This window comes from Mauremys reevesii, linkage group 4 (genome assembly GCF_016161935.1).
Source record: "Mauremys reevesii isolate NIE-2019 linkage group 4, ASM1616193v1, whole genome shotgun sequence".
NCBI lineage: Eukaryota > Metazoa > Chordata > Testudines > Geoemydidae > Mauremys > Mauremys reevesii.
The window spans coordinates 59,257,636-59,281,079 of record NC_052626.1 but is presented as its reverse complement, the minus strand read 5'-3'; the positions used below and the strand labels follow the sequence as shown (position 1 = coordinate 59,281,079).

At 43.6% G+C, this 23,444-nt stretch overlaps 1 protein-coding gene across 3 annotated transcripts in view; it reads right to left on the bottom strand.

The window, feature by feature from the left end:
* The window catches only part of BAHD1 (bromo adjacent homology domain containing 1), a 73,494-nt gene extending 58,827 nt beyond the window's left edge, over positions 1-14,667 (bottom strand). The window contains exons 1-4 of one of the 3 annotated variants that reach the window (XM_039537522.1): positions 14,325-14,667; positions 13,467-13,685; positions 13,232-13,304; positions 12,394-12,448 (exon numbers count right to left, since the gene is read on the bottom strand). The gene's annotated coding sequence lies outside the window, so the exon portion shown is untranslated. Of the gene's footprint in view, positions 1-10,873; positions 11,318-12,393; positions 12,449-13,231; positions 13,305-13,466; positions 13,686-14,324 lie in introns of those variants that run through there. The other 2 variants (XM_039537524.1, XM_039537523.1) reach the window with 2 other exon arrangements.
* Positions 14,668-23,444: the final 8,777 nt, after the last annotated feature.

The following is a 23,444-nucleotide window of genomic DNA, read 5'->3' as shown; positions in this document are numbered from 1 at the left end:
ACGCCCACGGCCTCCCTACCCCAGCAAGTAGGGCATGTGATCTATTATACCACAGTGGCTATGTGAGCTTAGCATCACAAACCCCAAAATCCCTTATAACTTTTTATACTTTTGTCTAGATAGCAAGACCACAGGCACCTTCGAAATTCCCACTAAAGTTTTAGGGTTGTGTGGGTGTTTGTTTTTAGGCAAGGACAGGACAGTTCTTAATCTTGGTTAGTAGCTTCAGGCAGGAGAGCTGGTGTAAATTAAGGCTACATCTATACAGTGAGCTAGGGAGGTGATTCCCAGCTCTCATTCACATACTCACACTAGCTCTTATCTGAACAAGTGCACTATAAATAGTAGCGTTGCTGCAGTGGCATAGGCAGCCCATGCCGCTACTGCCCCTGGCCACCCCATACCCAAGGACTGGTTATTCCAGGGGACAAGGGAAGTGAGAAAAATAGTTAAGAATTAGGGCAGACAATGTTAAACATGGGCAATCGTAGATTGAAAGAAGGAAGCAGATTCCTCACTTCTGGCTGGGGGAAAGGCTGGGAGGGGAGGAGATCATTCTGAAGAGGGAACAAGGATTACCAATATCTCTGGAAATAAGTAGAAATTAGTCTCTGCAGTCCTGAGGGCATTCTTGTAAAGAAAGCCACTGATAAGGTCTCCTAATGGCTGTAGAGAGAGGACAGCATTGCAGTTGTGGGTCAGCGTTGGTACATTACACTGCATGCTGTGAGACTTGTTCAGCAGTCATTAGAAATAACATTAGAGCATTACAGCAGTTATTTTCAATACCACTGGTATAAATACTGTACCAGTGCTATGTCACAACCTGAGAAAAGCTCTCCACAGCACCATGCATATATGGCTACGTCTACACTATAAGACAGGGGTGTGATTCCCAGCTTGCATATGTATACTTGCACTAGCTCTCATCTGAGCTAGCACATTAAGTACAGTAGCATGGGCAGCAGTGGCACAGGCTATTATGCTCTAAAGTTATTTCTGATGCTGGTAATCCTTGTTCCCTCTTCAAAATGATCACCTCCCCTCCCAGCCAGCCAGAAGTGAGGAATCTACTTCCTCCTTTCAATCTATGATTGCCCAGGTTTGACATTGTTTTCCCTAATTCATAACTATTCTCTCACCTCCCTTGTATCCTGGAATAATCAGTCCCTTAAGAAACCTCCCTTCTCCCCTAACCTCTTTTTGTTTGATGTCATCATTCTTCTGTTACTCCCTACATTACTACTGTCTTCAAGTTGATGAAAGTATCAGAGGAAAAGGAGTTGAGGAGTCTGCTGCTGCCCACCACTCTATTAAAACAATCTTTATTCCTGACAATACTTACCTTCCTACCGCTAACCTTTTCTTAAAATGCTTTGTAGTTCACCTGGGCAACAGGAGAAACAAAGAAACCCCCTCCTTAGCTGGTGATTTTCTTCCGTTGTCCATAAACTTGGCTTCATCCTTGAGTATGAACTTTCTCCTTACACATGTATATATCTGCTCACTGACACTTTTGCAACATTGTCTGCATACCCCAATGCCTCAGCTTTACCTCTGTTGAGATACTCAGTTCCTCTCACCTCAAACAGTTAAGAAGGGAGGGAGTTTAACTGTCTCCCCAAATCCCAGTTTGTCAAACTTTGGGCATCTACAATAAAGGGTGACCATATCACAGCCAGTCTCTGAGAGCTTCACTGAGTCCCCATTCATTTCAGGATCTACTTCAACTTCCCCTTTGTTTTTAAGGCCCTCCATAGACTTGATTCATCCTCACAAAACTTATCTTTCATTCTGTTCCCTTCTCTACTTCTAGCACTAGCCTGTCCACTCAGTCCTGTCACATGATTTTGCAGTTGCGGGTACAAAGAAAACTTTAGATAAATTAAAACATACTAAGTCACACATACATAAGAGTTTACAAACACCTTTGAGATATTACTTGATAAAAAAAACAGGGCTTTGGAGCGGAGCCTGGAGCTGGAGCGTGGACCAGTAGGTTTTTGCCTGAAGCTGGAGCAGAGCAATTCAAAAATTTGATTGCTCCAAATCCCTGGATAAAAATCCAGCCTACTTCGTTCAGGAGATGCATACTTCTACCCCTGAACATTTGAGGTAATATTTTGAATAAATACTCTAACAATGGGTACAAGGAATCACCACCATAGTGTGGCTCACAAAGGAAAACCACACAATTAAGCTGCAGCTAAACAAGGAACAAAGTCACAGCCCAAGTTAACATGAGAACTGACAGCGTGAACGAAAGCTATAATGTACCACATTCAGAAATATGATACTGTAATAAATCCCATTTATTCCAATAAAAAAATCATTCCACTTTAGCCATTCAGGTGCTTACTTGTACAGAGAGCAATTTCTATTAACACTTGCATCTATCCCACATTAAACAATGCTACACCAAATACTCGCATATACATCTGAGTGTAAAGAAAAATGCTTCACTGCGTTTTAGTCTTTCCTACTGGTGTAGGAAGAGACCACAACATATTCAAGTCCCAAGACATCTAATTTGTGTACCAATCATTCCCAACACCAGTCACGTATAATAATATTACACCAGCTCTCTCAGCATATTATAATGCTGTACCAAACATATGCATGGTATCAGCTGATACTAAAAACCATGCCAATAATCTGTTTGGCTGCCATTTTCACAACCTGTTTACCTGTTTGAACTTAATTGTGTGTCTGCCTATGATTATAACTGAACATTTAACAATGTACTTATCAGTAAATGGCACCAAACCATACATGGTTAAAAAGAAATTCCCTGAAGTGTTTTGGAACCAAACAGCCTTGCATTAGCGTAGAAGAACCAGAAAATGAAAATGAATAGAACCAGTTAACAGCAAGAGTGAAACTGACCAGCTTAATGAAATCCAGAGGTAAAAATAGCACAATTATTTTCCCCCCAGTGTTAAGCTGTTAACTCACAACTGGGAAAAGTGTATTAGGAAAGTGAAGTTTCTAGCCCTGTCAATCGCAACAACCTTAAAACGTAAGTCTCTGGAAGCACTGCTGCCATGATGAGTCTGCATCCTGACACACCAGAGTATAAAAATATATGTTTCTACCTTTTCATCTTAATAGGTTTTTATTAGCTGCACTTCACTGCTAATGACATACTAGCTACAGACAAGTGCACTTGTTTAGTGCAGTTGGACCTATGGCACATTATGTGTCCTGACATTCCATAACTACTTGCTGCCAGAACACATTCACCCTTCCATCAGCTACAAAGGCAATTATACAGCAAGCTGGTATAACTTGGCTTAGTGCTCTTAGCAGCGGGCCCATGCAAAATTTGAAGAGAGATCTGCATGTGCTGCTTAAGCTCAAGAGTTTTAGCTAAAACAGTGTAGCCTTTTATCAAAGGCTCACAGAATATTAAATGTAAATAAGTGATTAATTGGACACACAAGCAGTAGAATTAGTTTTACCCATCAAAGTTTTCCCTCATTTCAAGAGCCCCTATCTAAGGGTATGTCTACACTACCAGATTAGTTCGATTTAAACTTAATTCGAATTTGTGGAATCGACCTTACAAAGTCAAATTTGTGTCCACAATAAGGACACTAATTCGACTTTGTGAGTCCACACTAATGGGGCATGCGTCGACATTGGAAGCGGTGCACTGTGGGAAGCTATCCCACAGTTCCCGCAGTCCCCGCTGCCCATTTGAATTCTGGGATTTCCCCACAATGCATGCTGGGGGGAAAAATGTGTCGAGGGTGGTCTTGGGTAACTGTCATTATTCAACGTGCTTTCGGATGTCTCAAGGGGAGATGGAGGAGCTTACTGACTCGCTCGGATCTCAGCGAAACCAATATCCCCATTGTTATCGCAGCTTGCTGTGTGCTCCACAATCTCTGTGAGAGCAAGGGGGAGACCTTTATGGCGGGATGGGAGGTTGAGGCAAATAGCTTGGCTGCTGATTATGCTCAGCCAGACAGCCATGCAATTAGAAGAGCCCAGCGGGAAGCGCTGTGCATCCAGGAGGCTTTGAAAGCTAGGTTCCTCAGGGAGCAGGGTAACCTGTGACTGTTCAGTTTCTTTACAGAGAAGCTGAACCTGCCCCTGCTTCAGTTACTGTTCACTTTCTTCTGCGGTTACATACCCCGTTCACCACATTTCCCCCCTTCCAACACACGTTTAAAAATAAAGTTAATGGAACATTGTTAATTAACAATGTTTTCTTTATTAATGAATTCGCGTTAAAGGGTTGAAACAGGGACGCAGACTGTGGTGGGTAGGGTGTGCAGTGATGTTAACACCGCTTCTACACTCGAGGAATGATAGGCTCCTGCTCCTAGAGCAGTCTGCAGTGCCGGACTGGTTGTTTCAATGGAGCCTGCCATCCCTCCTTTTCGGGACTCTGTGTGCGGGGGCTACGCGACCTTGTGGCGGGGGAGGACGGTTACAGATTCCCCTGCTGCGTGGCTCTGTGGTCCGGGACAAGGACCGCTGCATAAGTTCTGTAACCGCCCTCCCATGCCACAAAGTCACGTACCCCCCACCCACACAGAACATGGAAAACACCTCCCAGACCGACCAGGGTGCCTACTGACTACACTGTGTGTGTGACCTGCTGTTGATCCTGCCCCCCTGTCTGTACCCTGGTAAAGGTGACTGTCCTATGCAATTAACAACCCCCTTCCCCCCCCTTCACAGACAGTCTTCTGTAGAAAAACTTGACGGAAACAGTAATTAACAGCAAACTACTTTCAATAATCAACTTCAGTTAGGGGCTGAAACTGGGATTGGGGCTTCGGTGAGCCAGGAAGGGGAAGGACTTCTCAACATTTAGGGAATGAGAGCCTTCTTGTATTTGTGCACTCTGCAGGGGTGCAGTGACAGTTTTCATGGCCCCTGTCGCCCCTCCTTCTTGTTACTTTGGGTGAGGGGGGTTTGGGACTTTGTGGCGGGGGAGGGCGGTTGCAGATACAGTGCAGGGGGGCTCTGTCCTCCTGCCTGTGGTCCTGCAGAACATCCACAAGGCGCTGGAGCGTGTCAAATTTTCCCTGGGCATTTCCTGTGTGGCTGGTCAGAACATCCAAGCTCGGACTGCTGTCCAGAGCGTCAACAGAGTGGTGCACTGTGGGATAGCTCCCGGAGCTACTAAGGTCGATTTCCGTCTGCACATAGCCTAATTCGACATAGCCATGTCGAATTTAGCGCTACTCCCCTCATTGGGGAGAAGTACAGAATTCGAACTAAAGAGCCCTCTAGGTCGAACTAATTAGCTTCCTGGTGTGGACGGGTGCACGGTTAAGTCGAATTAACGCTGCTAAATTCGACAAACTCCTAGTGTAGACCAGGCCTAAGTAAATCTGTGTAACACAGAACACCTACTCTTGTTCAGGGAGTTTCATTACAAAACCTTTAAAGGGACATCAATTTAAAGTATACTTCTACGTGAATTTTTAAAACTTACAGTGGAGCTACAACTGAGATTGACTAGAAGTTTATTTGGTAGTTTATTTACTTTGGGCAATTGAAGGCACTTTGTCTACTCAGTTTCATCTTTTCCCTTTATACTGTTTCCCCTATTTTCGGGGGGAAGGGGTTCCCCACACAGCAATAGGAAAATGGGACTGTAAAAATCACAATAATTGGCAAAGGGGCAAAACCTGAACTCATTTTGAAACTATCAATAAAGACTCAATTTTGGTTTCATTTAAAATCCTTTTTCTTAAAATACGAGTGTATTTTGTTACTATGCCAATGGAAGAGTTATTATTATTTAAAAAAAAAAAAAAAAGAGAGAGTAACCTAGATACTCCGCTTAAGTGTTTGTGACCCAGACATTTCAGTCTTCCTGCACTAGCACAAGAATGCAAAGTGAAATTGACTATTTTGTCCAAAACACTAAAATCTAATTTTTTTTAAATCTTAAACAAAGGTGGTATGAGTAATATTTGTAAGGAAATTTGTTTTCGAGCCCCCCTCCTGCATTTCAGATTTATTTTTACTCAACAGTATGTAATCAGTGCTGAGGCTCCACAACATGAACTTGAGTAGCGAAGACCACTATGATTTAAGTTTTCTATTAGCACATACAGACTAGGCACAGATCAGCTGCTATTGTTTGTGTATTTATACATATGTAAATAGCATTGTTTGGCCCCAGTTAAGAATGGCAATTCATTGTGTTAGGCACCATGCACATCCTAAGATATCCCCCTCAAGTGTTTACAATCTAAATCATGTTTTGATATTTACATTCTTTTTAAAGAACTGCTTACACAGCATTGTATCACAAATGCCACCTAAAACCAAGGTTTAAATAGGTTCCACACACTTGACAGTTTGGGGAAATATCCGAAGATACGTACTAGATTGGCATTAGTGAATCATAGCCAGTTTACTTGCTGTGAGCAATAAATTGCCTTGATGCTGAATGACATTTAAAAGTATGGCAAAGAGGAAAAAGCCCTTCAGAAATCTCATGGAATGTAGAGAGAAATCCCAAAATATTTTTACTAACATTTCCCTAATAGTCATATACAATATTATCCCTGATCATGGCATATTCTGTGGTATAAAACGTAGAATGTTTATTTTAAGCATTTGTTGTTTTTTTTCTTGTTTCAATGTTTGTTGACGTGCATCCATTTTTCTGTAGAATGCTTCCAAGTTAACTTTACCATTTTTCTGAACTTCTGTTTTCATTTGATTATTCACAGGGAAGACACTTGAGACTTTTAATTAGTTTGATCGATTAACTGTGAAGTGGGTTCTCTCTCCATTGTGATTTTGTGTGTGTGTGCATGTGCGTATTCCCCACTCCCCCCCCACACACACACCAGGTGTGTTTTGTGATGGCTTGGTGAATAGCAGATGGAGCAAAAACCTGTGTGGAGATGTGGGTATGTAAAATATATTTGGACATTTTTGAGGATTCTCTTAAAGTTCTGACATACTAAGCCTGATCATCAGCAATAAATATACTAGTTTTCTTGTGGCCTGAATTTAATGACAGAATGTAACTGTATGCCTATGTTTGCCTAGGATTTCTAATTTTTTTTTCAATTGTTTATTTTGGATAGGTCTGCTGTTAAGGGCTTGGTTTCAATACTGAAGTATATCAGGTCAGTGTCTGGAGAAGAGTATACAGTTCCCAAATAATTATTCATCACCATCTCAGTAAAATAACCATGTACTGTACAAGCACATGAATAGCTGCTCACAATCCACACTGCACAATGACAATTATTGCTAAGACATAACACTAAATGAATCCACTAGTTTCAACCAATGATGAAAATGAATAAAGGTAGCATAAAGATATCAGAGAGGAGACCCGACAGTGACAAAAGTTAAAATTTGTTTAAAAAGAAGTTATTGTAAGCCACTTTAAATGCAGTGATGCACAATCTCAGAGGCTTTGAAAGTAACCAATTCCAGCTAGAAATCCAGTATTATCAGCCCACAACGCTGCTATATCAAAAATGCATATCAACATTAATGCCAGAAATCTGAAGAGGGCTAAGTCATATTTTTTTCCTCAAGATTTGAGCCCCATATTCAAATGTGTCAAATTTCAACATCATATACAAATTCAACCAAGCCAAATGCTAAAGTAAGTGTGGGACTATTTTAGTCACTGGTTATAATTGTCGATTTCTCAAATGACAAAATCCATCATGGCACAAAAGTATTTTACTAAGGCAATGGCACTGTATTGTTCAGTATAACTGTTTTAGTTGATAGCAAACTGGATCATCCAGATAAGATCCTACACATGAAGTTCCACGGTAAATTATTCTTCCCTCAACAGTAGTGCTGGGTATTTAAGCTAAATTGTACATCTATAATCAAGGCTGTACTTCAGTGAGGTCAACCTAAATTCTGCATCAAGGACCCCGGATTCTGCAGCGCTCATCATACAGCAACCTGGAAACAGAGGCTGCTTCAGCTCCATTTAAAAACAGAGTGATTTACTGAATTAAATATGAAAATGAATACAAACAATTAATGCAACATTCCAGGTATTTAATCTGACTAAGTTAAAAATTAAAATTAGTTTAATATAATTTTGTATTGACGTTGCAAAACTGCATCATAGAAGTTGTCAAGGAATCTGAAGTTTTTGGCAGCTCAGCAGGGGACAGTTGGGGTATTTGGCACTTGAGAAAGTGTGGGGAATGATTTCAGATTGTGGGATAGGCACATTATTAGCTGGATATTTCTGCTAAAATGATCAGCAGTGAACTAGTTAGTGCTGGCATTTTAGTTATAATTAGATTTCAAAGGAAATGCATAGTGCCCAGTGCATCACATTCGGAAGGTTTGCTTCACAACCATAAGGGCTAGAAACTTACATTTTTTAAAATGAAAGCTCAGATTCTGGAGCAGTTTTGCAGACACAGAATCACAGAATACAGTGAGCTCTGCTTAGAAGTAGTAGTCTGGAATTATCATATTCTAATTGTAACAGATTGATGGATAGGTCAATTAACTGTAGTACCAACTGCCCAAAAATTTTTTCTTAAAAGTTCATCTGCTCCTGATGATTATAACTTCAGATGTGGAATAAGTATCAGCAGTAGCTGTACTCTTAAGAAAAACCTGTTTGCAGGCTACTGTCTCTTTAGAAAGATGTACCATACAGGCAAAATAAGTTCTAAATTTAACATTTTCAAAGTTGTCTCATAAAATATCACTTGATCTTTTTAAAGAGATCGGGTTGCCATGATGCACCGTAGAAGGAATAGGAATAACTTGGGATTTTAGCATCTCCATTTATCCAGCTCACTGGTTCTCGAATCGTAGTCCAGAGAGCACTTGCTAGTCTACAGAGATCTGGCCAGTCACATGGTGCTGGCTCCTGTGTCTTGCAGAAGCAGCTGGAAAGAAGGAGCCAGTGAAGCTGCCTCTATTAGAAGCCACTGCTACACAAAAGAAACAAGCTTCTCTCAGCAAAGAGAGCCACCAACAGGAGAGAGAATATCCAGGACGATGGGAACCATGCAAATGGGCAGCATGTGTGGGGAAGAGGAGGAACGTTTAAAGTGAAGAGCAAAGGACACGGTGGATTTAATCCACATATACCCCAAACAGAACAAAGCCTTATTACAGTAAAGTCAGTTAAATGCAATAAATACTCTAATATTACTGTAGATAAACTATTGCCTTAGTTGCCAGACAATTAATTCAAAACAAAGGAATGGTTCAGTCACTCTATTAACACATGATCTAAACCATAAGAAAGTTTGAGAACTTATCTGCTTAATGAACATTTATTCTTAGTGTAGTTATTCTAATTTCTGGCATATTCATAAAATCAATCTGATCACAATAAGCCACACAAGCTAAATACCGACCATTATATATACACACACCTTTCAAACTTCCATTCAACTATAAAACTGATTTAGTGCCTTAGATCTTACTTTAAAGATACTTGAACACTATCATGAAACACCAAAAGCCCTTATACTTGCATAAGAAATTATATAGTGGGCACATACAATCTGCTCTCCATCTATTTAGGTGTTCCATCTAATGTACTCACAAATCCAAACTCAGCATTTCGCCCTGGAATCATGTTAGGATAACCATAATCTTTCCTTGGAGGGGGAGACAAATGACACCTTGTTTTCATTCTCTGTGGGCAGTCCACTACTCTAACAAATTCCTTCTCCATTTTTCTTAACATGGTGTTGCTTCAAACACATGCACCACAGGATATACAAACTTAAGTTTATGCTTTCCCCCCTTGCAAACACACATCACTTGAATTAATATCAAGTAATTCTGTTTCTTGCTCTTTCCAGAGAAAACCCATCAAGATTCATTTTCAAACATTTTTCCCTTTAAGACTGTAATGCTTAGTCACTTCTACAGTTTTTTCCCCCCGTTTTAAATTGCCTGTCAAGTTGCCCAACATCTAGGAATCAACCATTCTGTTTGTCTTTGTCCTTTAGAGCCATTTTAATAAGGACATCTGTCTCAGATATTTCCTCCCCTCCCAAAAAAAATAAGAAAGTTTCTGTATAGATTTTGTAACCCTCTCAGAATTAACAAATTGTAAAATATTCTTATGACTTTAGAGAGAAAGAGGAAAAGAAAAAAAATAGCTGGCCAAGGAGCACAAACCCCATTTGAGCCCATCACATGCCTTCTCCACATCATTTGGAGTTTCCAAGTTAATTGTTTTATTACATAACTTTAAACCTAAAGCTAATCCCAGAGCAAAACAGCCTGGTCACAGATATGATATGGCACTGATGATACCAGGCACTCACAACCAGAGCTCAACCCACCTGCCACAAAAGCCATTTCCTCTACTCTCTGGGGAAAGGGAAGCCGCTCAGACAGCAGGGTGATGGGCGGGGTAAAATGCAAACAACCCACTGTGTCCTTCAGCTCGCCCAAGTGCCAGCCTGGAGCAGGATGCCCTTTGCGGTCAGATCGCCCCCCATCTCCCAGCCTAAGGGTTACAGACCCGCCCGCCCCCGCTTCGCGAGCTCAGGAGAGAGCGAGTGTCCGAGGGGGCAGCTCCTTACAGGGGCTGAGCTCTGGGAGGCCGCCGCGGCCGGATCCCCTACCCCGAGCACACGCGGAGATCGCGGGGGGGGGGGGGGAGGCTCCGCCGCCCCAACCCCACATTGTCACCACATGCCGCCGAGCACGACCCCCGCTCCCCCCCGGGCTCGGATACCCGCCGGAGTAAACCGGCCCCCGCCTCCCCCAGCCGGATCCGGGCGGAAAGTTCCTCGTCTTCCCGACCCGACCCGGCGCCCTGGGCAGGGGCATCCCGCAGGAACCGCCTCGGGGGCGGCGGGAGCTGCATCCCCTCCCCTCGGCGGCACCTGTTCCCATCACCCCGCTCCGCAATGGAAGTTACCCGGGGAGACGGCGCCAGCCAAGCGCCACTGCCTCCGTCGTGCGGGATCCCGGGGCGGGCGGAGCCCCGAGCACCATCGCGTGGGACTCACCGCCGCGCTCTCCCGCGCTGCTCCGTGGCCGGCCCGGCCCGTTGGGGCCCAGGGCAGCCGGAGGCCCCGGCCGGGATGGAATCCAGCAGCTGGACCCCCCCCTGGGGCGCCCGAGTCCCGGGCTCCACGCTGCTGCGTCAGCGCCTCCGCCGCCGCCGCCTCCCCCTCCTCCGGAGCCTCCTGGCTGCGGGATGGGGATGGGGCGGCCCCCCGGGGCGTCGCGATCAGGCTCCTCCCTCCCGCCGCGGCCGCCCAGCGCACACAGGCCGGGAGCAGGCGGCCACTACGGCTGGGACAAGAGGCTCCTCCGCCGCTGCCGCTCGGCTCTAACTCCCGAAAGCAGCAAGCCCCTCCGTCCTCCTTCCTGCTTCCTCGTCCGCAGCCAATCAGCGCCCTCCCAACCAGGCCGCTTCTCCACAGCCGCCAATCACACGGGCTCCTGCCAGCCAATCCCGGCGCCCGCCACCCCCCCGAGCCGGGCCAAGCGCCCCCCACCACAACCGGGTCCCAGCGCAGGAGGCTCCCAGCAGCCACGGCATGGCCACCACCGCCCCAGAGCGGGGGAGGGGCCAGCTCCACACGAGCCTCAGCATCCCCCGCGGGGCATCGCTGGGCGAGCCCCTCACCCAGCCCGACTGCCAGCGAGCCCTCTAGAATCCCTTCCTCATCCCACACCCCCCTGTAGCCCCCTGCACCCCATCCCTTCCTGTATTCCCCAGAGTCTCGTCCACTGCCCCTCAGCATCCCCCTACCACACCCCCGTTCCCATCCCAACCTGCCTACAAGCGCCCTACATAGTGTCCCACCCCCACTCAAGCTCTGCTGCACCATCTCTTCCCAATCCAAACCGTCTCCCCCATCGCTTGCCCCTCCCCACCCCACAGAGGTCCTTAACTAGACCCTCATGCCTGACCCACTGAAAACCATTCCTAGCCTAGTCACTGCACCAGCCTGCCACCCACTCTCCTCCCTTGCGACTCTACACCTGGGTCTCCATCCCCTCACTGAGCTTCCAGAGCCAGTCTCCCACCGTCCAGCACTTCCCTTGCCTTGGACGAGCTCTCTGCTGCACCCTCATTCCTTTCCCATCCCAGAGTATGTATAACCAGGTCACTGACATTCCATGGAGCCTTCCGTTGTGTCTACTCCCCCTACACGACTGCCATATTCAGGTCACTGACTCAACTTGTCAGTCAACCTCCAATACTTCCTCTCCAGCCAGAGGAGCCCTCTGTGCACTCTGCTTGGCTATTTGTGATCTGGGATATGGTCTACATGTTAAACTAATCCTACCTTCCCCACCTATATATTCCTGGAAGCTGGAATATAGCTGGAAGCGAGCTGAATTTAAAATTTACTAGCAATTGCTGTATTAACCTACAATCAGGCAGACTAGAAATAGAGGAGATGATCATGTCAACACTTATACCTTAAATCGGATTCCCAAACGGTGGTCTGGTCACATGCTGGCTTCTCTTTTCCACCTGTTAAATTGCATTAAAAAAAAGTAAAGATACATGAAACACTTTCCTGTTTAAGGAACTGTAGTTGCCACAAAGATGTTGTGTGATTGTGAATGACAGAAGCAGTCCGCAAGACAGTCTTTGTATTAAGTATGTCCCATACTATGAAAAAATGGGAACCCTTGGGTTAAAGCAATACCTGTTAACCACACATTTATCTAGTTATTCTATTAAACTAGCCCTCTCCAATGATTACTGCAAATCATAAACAGGCATACTATTAAATGCAAGAATTACTGTTAATGCTGAGAATTCAAGCATTCACATATAGAGGAAATAGCCAACATTAAGATTCCTACCACTGTAATAACTTTGTATACCCTGTAAAATATATTATAGGTTACACAGTAATATGATAAGGTTTGCAATTCAGAAGGTAAACTACAATATAAAGTACTATATTTGAATAATGTGACAGAGTTAACACTGTGGTAAAACCTTAACTTTTGAGATTTCCTAAGGTGAGTTCTTGATTTTGTGACTTTAACATCACATCAATGCTAATTTTTGTAGTTGATTTTCTCAAGTGCTGAAAAAACCACCACCACCACCACCACCTCACAGTGCACTTTTGCCTGACATCTTAAAGTGAGATGGCTATAACTAATGGATTCTTTAATAAAGATATCCTTAATTGACGGCCTGCCCTACGCTTCGGTATCTTTACAAATGCATCCTCCCCAAATCACCAACTATTCAAATGTGTAAGTTAATCAAAGGCAAAGATGGAAAAAATATACTTTCCTTTAACTGCAAGTTGGAACAATTTTGTTTAAATTTTCCCAAAATAAACATTCATTTTTCAGCTGAGACCAATCTGAAAAATTTTGAAGCAGAAAGAGAAAAGAAAAGTTAGTTCAGGAAAGTTATAACCAATTGGAAAAAGCGGCAGTAGTATAGGAACCAGAACTCAGCTTTACCTATAAGTGATCACTACTAGCAACCCATGTAAAGATAAATAGCAATAGAACACTTTTACCAGTATTTACATTGCAGTGTCTTCAATATAATCATGGTTCTTCAATGCTTTCCCCATTTACATTGTTTCCCCTTTTCATTCAAGGTGTAGATCAGATTACTTTTCTCCTGGTACGCAGCATGGCAGAACAAATGAAGACTACACTGCTGCCTATACAGATATTTGTAAACTGGGTCATGCAAGCATGAACATCTGATGGCAGGGATGGGCTCCTGGATGCTGTGGAGAAATATGAAAATAAGCGTTATAGAAAACCAACCCCTGCTGCCCTATCACCATCTGTAGGAACCCATTTTCTAGCTCCCCAATTACCAGTATTTAACACTGTCATAGCACAAACAAAGGCAAACTCCCTCTTTGAGAGATTAGATGGCAGGTGATTGTGACTTCTCACAGAAATGGAAGCACAAAGAAAAATTCCCCCTTATTGGTTCATTGGCACAAACTCCTTTTGTAAACAGTTTTGTAAGCCAGTATCAGCAACTTTCCTGTTCCTTCAAGGGGATGCCAATTTTACTCATTAGCCAGGAGGGATCAACTGCCACAGAAACCTCCCACTCCTGTATTCCATACCTTCTCCCACTGAAGGGGCACATTAATAGCAACAGAGGGGAAGGGGATCACCCCATATGTGTATTGAGACATATGGGGCAGTTTCTTCTGCTCTTGCAGCCATTGAGACAATCATTACAGTAAACATCAGTTAAGAGTCTGTGTCTTACATATTTTAGTGGAAGTGCTGCTGTCACTAAGGGCTTGCTTTTGTAATCATCTACTGCCATTCCATAATAGGAGGATCCTACCACACAAACCCCTTTCTGTTTTTAAGGAGAAAATTCTATTTTTAAAAAAACGTACTTTATCACCAGACTCAGCACTCCCCCAACAACGGGGCACCAGGGACAAAGTGTTGTCTAGGACCATCTCTGGAGGCCAGCCATGGGACTGGCCATTGCAAGCAGAATGCTTCTTCAAAGCAGTGGTCCTTAGCTGCACTATCCAGCCTAGACAGGCTGCAAGAAGGAAATGATGCCCCCAAACAGATATCAGCCTGAAATAGTGACTGGAGCCAGTACCAGGGCATTACCATTGATAGTCAAGTTTCTACTGATTCATCATCTACGTGTCTTTTCCCATTCCTGGCCACTCTAAGCAGAGAGGGTGGTATTTCCAAACAAGGCGACAGCTGTCTCCTGAGGAGCTGCAGTGAGAGCCACGTAATATGTGATTTACAAATTGGAAGTTATAAAAAGCAATATCCATTTTCTCAAAGATAAAAAGGTGTGTTACTTTCACTGAGATTAGGGCAGGAGATACATGCTCCCTGATTTCCACCAACTCACCCCCGTGCTAGCCACATATTGAAACTTATCCATCAGTTTTAACATGTTTGCCGTTCATTTCACTCCCACTACAGTTCAGGAAGACTTTGGGAAGCAAGCACATGCCACACAGGATAGCCCAATCACAATGTAAGACTATGTCTAAATAGTAGGTGTACACCAATGAACAGACAGTGTCAACTAAGCCTTAAAAAACTAGGTTAAAATAACATTTACAGGTCTGGTTGGAATTCAGCAAAACCCAAGGAAAGTTAAGAGGCTGAAATACTCTTTTTTCCATTGGGCCTGGATACCATAACCTACAATGGCTGATCATGCATACCGTGTTTTGAAATCCTTGCTGTGCCTGAATGAATTGGGCTAAGAGGTAAAAGGGCACATTTCAACCAATTGGAGATACTGATCCACTGTCTAAACTACACCCCACCCCGCCTCCCCCACCTCATTATTTCCTTGGGCAGTTTGTGTAGATGTAAAATTTATTTTAAGACACACCTCTGCAGTCTTCTGTTCAATCATCTACCTGCCACTTCAATGAGACAGGGCAACTCCTCTCAACAACCAGGATTTGTAAGCTACCGATAAAGTCTCCACATGATGGTAAGTAATTGTCTGAGTCTACCACACAGTTTACAGCAATGATTTCACACATGCAAGGGACCAGAGTAGGGTTCATTGATGGTATATTTTTCCAGGCCAGCCATCCCCAGAGCAAGTGGTCAGCCACTACTAGATGTTACTATGGTGAACATTGACACAGGCACTTGAACCTAGCACACTGGCAAATTACCATGAAAACTAACCAACATGCTTTTGGACTGAGCTATGATAACTGATTATATGAGGCCTGATTGAAGTTTCATTTGAAACCTGACCTCTCCAGCAAAGACATGTACACTACCTGTGACAATGGTACAGAAGCTAGACACGAGGCTGCTGGAAAAATTTGCTACCATCTTTGATAAAGAACAACCCTTTCTTCTCTCCCTCCCCCTCAAGATTTATCTGCTATACTGCTGAGAGCCACAGGGGATTTACAGTAGCAATTGGCCTTCATCCAATAACATAGCCACCTTTGTAAGATCCTTGTGTTTTGAGATGCTCAGAAGACAAGCTCTGTAGAAGTGCACAGTGCTAACACTAAATTTTCTCCTCCTTTAAGGTAGCATTAAAATAGAAAACAGTCAATTCACAGAAGCATATGGAGATGATAGTGCAGTCTATCTTATGACTACTTAAAGTATATGCATACTATGTACTCTGAAGACCGTAATGGTTGTAAAGAAACACAGAGTCTCATGTAGATCCGTAAACTTATTAAAGAGTTGATTTCTAACGTGACAGCATGCAACAGCTCCTCAATCAGATCAGACTTTTCAGAATCACAACTGCTCTCGGACCTTCTTCCCTTTTGCTTTAGCAACTTTATTACAGTTTGGCATTTAAAGAAAGATACGGGGGGAAAGGAGGGAAAACATTCCTATTATACCTTTATTTCACCTCTTCCCTCAAGAGTCCTGTAGCACAGCAACATATTCTCAGGACATGCAGTTACCCTCCCCAAACCCATCAATGCTGGTGAGCGTCAGCTAAAGGAAGTCACCCAAGGGTAAAGGGTATTCCCTGTCCCCAGGGGCTGAGTGCTGCCTACACAGTGCTCCCAACCTGAAGAGTGAGAGAGTCAACCTTTGAGAGTCAGCAGTATATTTTACCACTGGACTACCAAGCTGTCCTATACATTTTTAAAACGCTCTCTCTCTACCCAGTGAGCAGCAGCAATAGGTTAACTAAAGTACTGGCCAAATGCAGAGCACAGAATCTAACAGAGTTATCTCACCTTATTCTCCGGAAGTGTTTTAATGACTCTGCAGCCATACCACTGTGGACTGTGATTTCAACTAAGGAGGATCACATCTGGTCAATACTTGGATTGGAAACTGACAGATTTGAAGATGCTCTGAAATAATTTAGGATTATGAATACTGTATGTTGACTTCATTAGTGGGATGTATACTGTATGGATATATTGGTTTATTTTAATAGGGGGCTGTAAGGAAAAAAACAAGCAGAAAGGAAAAAGAATGACTCAAGATAGGCCATTTCTCCACAAATGCTCGAGGGTTAAGAGACAGTGCCATATAGGGAAAGGGGTGCACACACCTTGAGATCAAAAGGACCACAGCAGTTTAGAAAGACTCTCTTAAGAGAGGAGATGAGGGAGATGTTTGGAGGAATTAGGATGAGATACAGGCACCCAATAGGGGGTATGAACATATTAGCCCTTACCTAGCTTACCACGAGGCGAGGACAAACCTTTACGTAAAATAGACAGGCACAAAGACGGCTTTAAAATCCCTTTTCTCTAAAGCTTTGCTCCTACTGTTAAAACACACAATGCTTTGGTTTTAGGAAGGCTGTTTGGCCACTATATTCACCACTGGCCACAGAACTCCTGACAGGACGAACCACAGGTGCCAGAACTCAGTCCAATCTGCTGGGTAAGCATGGTTGATACATAGTGCTGTAGCCCAGGGCCCAGTCAAAGTGTGCCAATTGTAGAATGTCATCCCAGGAGAGGTAATGGCATGAGGTGTGTCAACTGTGAGGGTGCTCTCAGAGACCAGAAAGGGGACAGAGGTGCAGCTAACCCTGTAACCATGACAGAAACTTCCAAGGAAACAGGTGCTAGCAGGAATTGGTGCTTATGATTCAGTAGATGGCACTCTTCCCTTTGAGTCAGTACTGAACCAATACCCCAACATGATGTTAGGGGTCACTGTGCTGCTGGACGTTCTATTTTTCAAATGAGACAGAAAACTGAGTTCCTGACTACTTTTGGTCAGTGAAGATCAAGACACAAAAGAATGGGTGTGAACAAGGGTGCCTTGATCAAAGCTTAACTCGGGTAATTAAACTGCAATTTCTTAAATTCCCCCTTCAGTTTCAACTGGAGAAGTTATTCTGTTCCTAATACATATAACCCTTCTCCCCATCACCACATATCACACAAACACCCTTGTTGATTCACAATAGCGCGTGTATACACACACCCTGTACGCAGTAGCTGCCATGCATTCTACCTTAGGTGTGGCTGCCTTTCAACAATGAATGAGATATCTGGATTTAGAATACATGAAGTATGGTGGGATCCTTCTCTCACTAACAGTGTCCTGCTGCTATCATTTTAAGACACCCTCTTGGGCAATAGTTTCTGCGGGCTAGAAGGGCATATGTAAATTAATATCACTTCCCACACTGTGACGTAGTACGTTTAGGAATGAGGGAGGCCAAGAGACACAAATGAAAAAGTTAGATTTCCTAAAGGTTGCTTTATTAATCTACATCTAGGCAAATCTGGAATTAAATTAGCTAAATTATCTCTATCCCTTAATAACTGATCAGTAATTGTTAATAAGAAATTTTTCCAGTTACACTATTAAATCAAACTACCTCTACAAGAAATAAGCACATTGTTAGACACTTGTTTGTCGCTCAAACAGCAATACATGCACTTTCCAGCGAGTGCAAATTTTTCAGTCTAACTGTTGCCTAAGAGAAACTTGTCAATGTACATGCTATGCCATTTACAATTAAGTGTCACCTCCTCATTCAAGGTGCAGTACAGGTAACTTACCTCTTTCAAGGATGCAGGATATCAGAGAGAGATCTGGAGACCAGGCCAAGACAGTAATATTACACACACACACACACACCTCTCTGTATCCGATGGAGAAGTACAAGATCTGGAATTGACAGAGAAAGCAAACTTAGACCCTGCATCACCAGAGTTGTCTCTGGCACGCTTCATATAGCCACTTTCTCCTTTGGGACATTGACTATTTAAACTTCTTTTCTTGTCCCTTCCACAGCCATCAATTACACTCTCAAAGAAAGGGAGGTGGAGAGGAAATAATGTAATCATTGGTTACAATACAAGATAGCTGGCTATCTACTACTCCCTAACCAACATCACAGGAACCCCATGAGAGTGGTTTTTCTCATTAACGATGAAGAATGAGCTGCCAATGCCCAACTGTCACAGAACATTCCGATTCCTGTAAAGGAACAACATCCAAAACATTCTGCTTGTTGTCTGAATAGCAGCAGAGGGGAATAAATATCCCTTTGTTTGTTGACTCACCATTTGAAATGTGCTGGTATAGGCAGTAGCAGTGTTTACTAACCTGCTGTCACAGTCATCTCCATAGCCAGTGAAGGCCTGGTTGTAGTTTCCTGTGGCCTCTCAGTAGCAGGGTGGCTCCAAGGAAGTTACAAAATGACAGGAATTGACAGAAGCTGAAGGCTTGATTCTCCACAGCTGTGCAACTTATGCAGTCATTTATGCCTGTACAAAAGGGACAGGTACCAATGGAGACTGGGATGGGGGCAGGAAAAGGAAAGAAAGGCAGTGGAGAAAAAGACAACACTGATTAAGGAAAGAAAATGATATGACAAAGGAAGAGAATGGCTTTAGAAAAGAGGGAGTTATGTTTCTTTATTCCCAATTACCCAAACAATCGTTCAGTTAACAACTTTAACTGGATAAAAAGAAACAGACAATGGGAATATATAACAAATGGATCAACTAAGTGTGGCCAGAGAGTCCTTCAAACAAACACTACAGCAGAGAAGATGACAAGCTGCCTGTGTGCCACCCTCTCATTCCCCTCTATTTAAGGGACTCCCAGTCCCTGCAATCCCACATCCCACCCCCATGCCAGGGGCTTGGTGTCTCTGCCACGCCCTCTCCCCCCATACCATTTAACCCTTTTCTCTATTCCCCTTATGGCAGGGGCTCCATGTGTGCCCCCCAGCTCCCTATTTCCTTATCCCATCTCCACTCCCACCTCTCCAGGACCCTGTTTCTTCCCAACCCTGATTTTCCCTCCCTGTCTCCACTCCAGGTCTCTGCTTCTACACCCATCTATTCAGTCTTCCATCTCCCTGAGTCCCTGCTTCCCTTATCACCACCCCCACTCCCTTCCCCCCATTCTCTTGTAGGTCTCTGCTTTGCCCCTCACACCCACTCTCCTGCCCACCTCCTTCCCCTCCCCCACCAGCCCCCAGTTCTCTCCCAGCCTCTGCTTCTCCATCACCACTGGCCCACACCCTCTCCAGGTTCCTGCTCCTCCCCCATCACCAACAGCCCATCTGTCTGGTCCCTGCTACTTCCCCCTACCATGGCTATTTCCTCCTCCTCCTCCCCCTCTGGGTCCCCATTCCCTCCACAAACACACTTCCTCCCATACCCCCTAGTCTCTGCTTCACACCCTCTCTGTAAGGTGGTCTTATTTCTGATGGAGTCCAGACAACAGTGTGCTCCCCAGCAAATTAAGCTGCCACCTCTAATATGTGTAGGCATCAGAATCCTCTGCCTGCAGCACCAGGCTGTCTTGGGGCATTGGTTTCTGTGAATCAATGTTCAAATCTGCACCAAACTCACTAGGCTTGTGCCCACTGCTGCCTAGAATTTTCCCTGAAATTTTGGAATTGATCAGATAAGGCATTACAAAGTTACCACATTACAGACAACTGGCTTCACTTGGCCAAAACTGCAGGCTTTCATATGCAGCAGTTGCTTCTGCAGCCTCAAAGTAGACAATGTCCCTCTTTTTATGCTATTAGCCTCAGGACTAGCCAACCACTGCAAACTGACTTCTTGGGCTGGCCTATAGCAACCAAGAACATCACCCTGACCACACAGTCTGTGAGAGGCAGGAAGAAGTGTTTCTTCCTCCAAGAGCAGGAGATCCCACCTGAATCCTGACCAGAACCACTAATGGGGAATTCCCATTACACTTGCTGCTTGCAATTAATTAGGATCTATATGAAGTAGGACAACAAATGTAAAACTGTTGATAGCAATACACTAGAAGCAGCTGCTTACAGTATTCTTGAGAACCCCTACTCTAACCATTTCCTAGATCAGCTTTAATGGGTTCCAGGGAAAGCCTTATCCAGCCTTCCTTGGCTGGAAGTCATAACATGGTGCTTTTGGAGACCAGGTAAGATCCTGACAAGATTTCTTCCTGACACCAAGCAGTTGCTGGGATCACAAAAAACTTGAGTTAAGTAGATCTAGGGTGACCAGGTAGCAAGTGTAAAACATCGGGACAAGGAGTGTGGGGTAATAGGTGCCTATATAAGAAAAAGCCCCCAAAATTGGGACTGTACCTATACAATCAGGATATCTGGTCACCCTAAATTGATCCCTTCTGATACCAATATTTGAAATTATATCATTGCCATACTTACATTTCAATGCATCAATTTGCTGTATTAAAGGGATTCTTCTTATTTTACAGCTTCAATAATCCCCCTCAGAAAAATCACAGATTTCCATTGCATTCTATTGATGTGTTAGACGTTCACAAAATCCAATATCCTCATTTAACCTGGATTTCTGCATAGACTTGCAGTTTTTAAAAATCAACCTGTTTGCTCTAAGCAAGAAGAATCTGGCAGCACATCACTCATCTCTCCATAAGGTTGGGGGTTCAAATAACACTGTATATTGGAGAGAACCAGATCCTTCCACAAACATCATAAAAACCAAAATAAAAACTCCATGTACAGGTTAGTGCAGGGGGAGTGGAACTGAAAGAGGGCAGCTCTCAGTAGAATTAGGATCCATACAATAAAATATAAAAACTACATTCCCAAGAAGCTTCAGTTTGAAACCTATAGAAAAACACAGTAACATATTCCCACCTGTGTAGAGGGATATAGAGTCCTATTCCTTACAGACTGAGATGTAAGTAACTATCAACCCCTTAGCAGATCAATTTTATACACTGATAGGTGTTTAAATGTACTGCACACAGATTAATTGAACAGAAGACTTTCAGTTTCATTTACTGAAGATGACAACCAACCCCACTCCCTCATCCCAGCCAAATACAAGTAAATTACTAGCTTTCCCAGCCTAGACTGAGGTGCTTTTAAATCAGAACTAGGCACTATCACAGTTGTACACATGCTGCAGGCACCTTTATTTTCTATCAGAAACACCTCTACACTTCCTGGGACTAAAATGAGAAACAGCCACTCAGTCAGACTTTTGTACCTGGTTCAATCTACCCAGAACCCCTCCCTTGTAAATTTCTCCCTTCCCACCCCTTGCAGGGATATCTTTAAATGACCAGACTCTAAACCAGTGAGCATACAAATATCCAAATCAGCTGAGTCAGCCCTACCCCACCTGATGCAGAGCAGCCTCAGCATAAAAGGTGCCCACACTGCACTGTCTACTGCTTAAAGAGACAGTTTCCATTCCTTTTTCACAGAGGAATAGCGAGTAAATACTGCAGGCCAAATTAATTTCTGATGGAACTCTACTCACTTACTTGGAATTACATTACACTGAGGGTAAATTTGGACATCAGTGTTTAGCTACACAATATATCACCTTTAGTTACAGATGCTTTTTCTTTTGAGACCTCTACTTAAACATCAACTTTTCTGTATTCTTTTCATAGTGATTTTTCCTCCTTTCCCATGAAATGTAATATAGCCCTTGCCCTGATGAGGGCATATTAGAAACAGGCTCAGTGTGGGAGATCTATCAGCCAGCATGAAGGTGCCATATAAATCTGAGATATTTTATTTACCTGGAAAAATGGCAAATAAATAGCACCATGTGTGATTACTGGATAATTGGAACTCCAGACTTTACATAAAATAAGATCTTTAGTACAGTTATTGTGCTTTTCACCCAAAGGTCTCAAAGCACTTCACAAAGGTGTATGTAAACTTCATTAGTCACATTTTACAGGAGGGGAAACTGAGGCACAGAGACGTGAAATGTCACAGTGGGTAAACAGCACAGCTGAGAATAAAGACATGGATTCAGAAAACATGCTTAAGCAAATGCTTAAAAGTTTAACACATACCTAAGTACTATCCTGAATTGCAATGGACTTAAACTTTGAACTGGATCATGCTATCATTAGTGAAAATTCATCTGCACAATCAGATGTTTAACCATCCCTAGATAACAATTATTTTATAAAGTGGGATTCACAAAAAACTGTAGTAAGGCTGTAGTAATATGAACATGAAACACATGTCCCAAGCAGACAATATAGTACATAAAACAAACAGCAGTTACATGATCTGCAAAATGAAATTTGAAATGATAGATTTGTAGTGGCCTTGGAATGCTGATGCAGTTGTTCCCAGAGCACAGACGAGGGCTCTATGGTATAAAGCTACAATCAGTAAAAGCCAGAGCCCTGTCATTTGTTGATGAGTGCCAGTGGATACAATTGGTTCAGATAAGTCAGTGGGTTCAAAGACACAAAGGGTATGTCTGCAGTGCAATATAAGCCCAGGGTTTGAATGCAAGCCCAGGCCTAACCCCCTTCCATCTACACACATATTGCATTAATCCAGGGGTTTGACTCAGGGTCCCAGACCCCATGGGATGGAGGGTCCAAGCCTGAGTCAAGATGGGGCCCAGGGTTCAAGCCCTACTGCTTTGCAATGTAGACACAGTCCCACTGGACTCATGCTCTGGGTGTCCACCAAAAGTATTCCACCATCCCTTGGACTGACTTTCATTGACCTCTCTGGACAGTCAAGTTTGGTGGACAGTCAGGTTTTCCCACACTACCCCATGAACAAATGGCTAGAG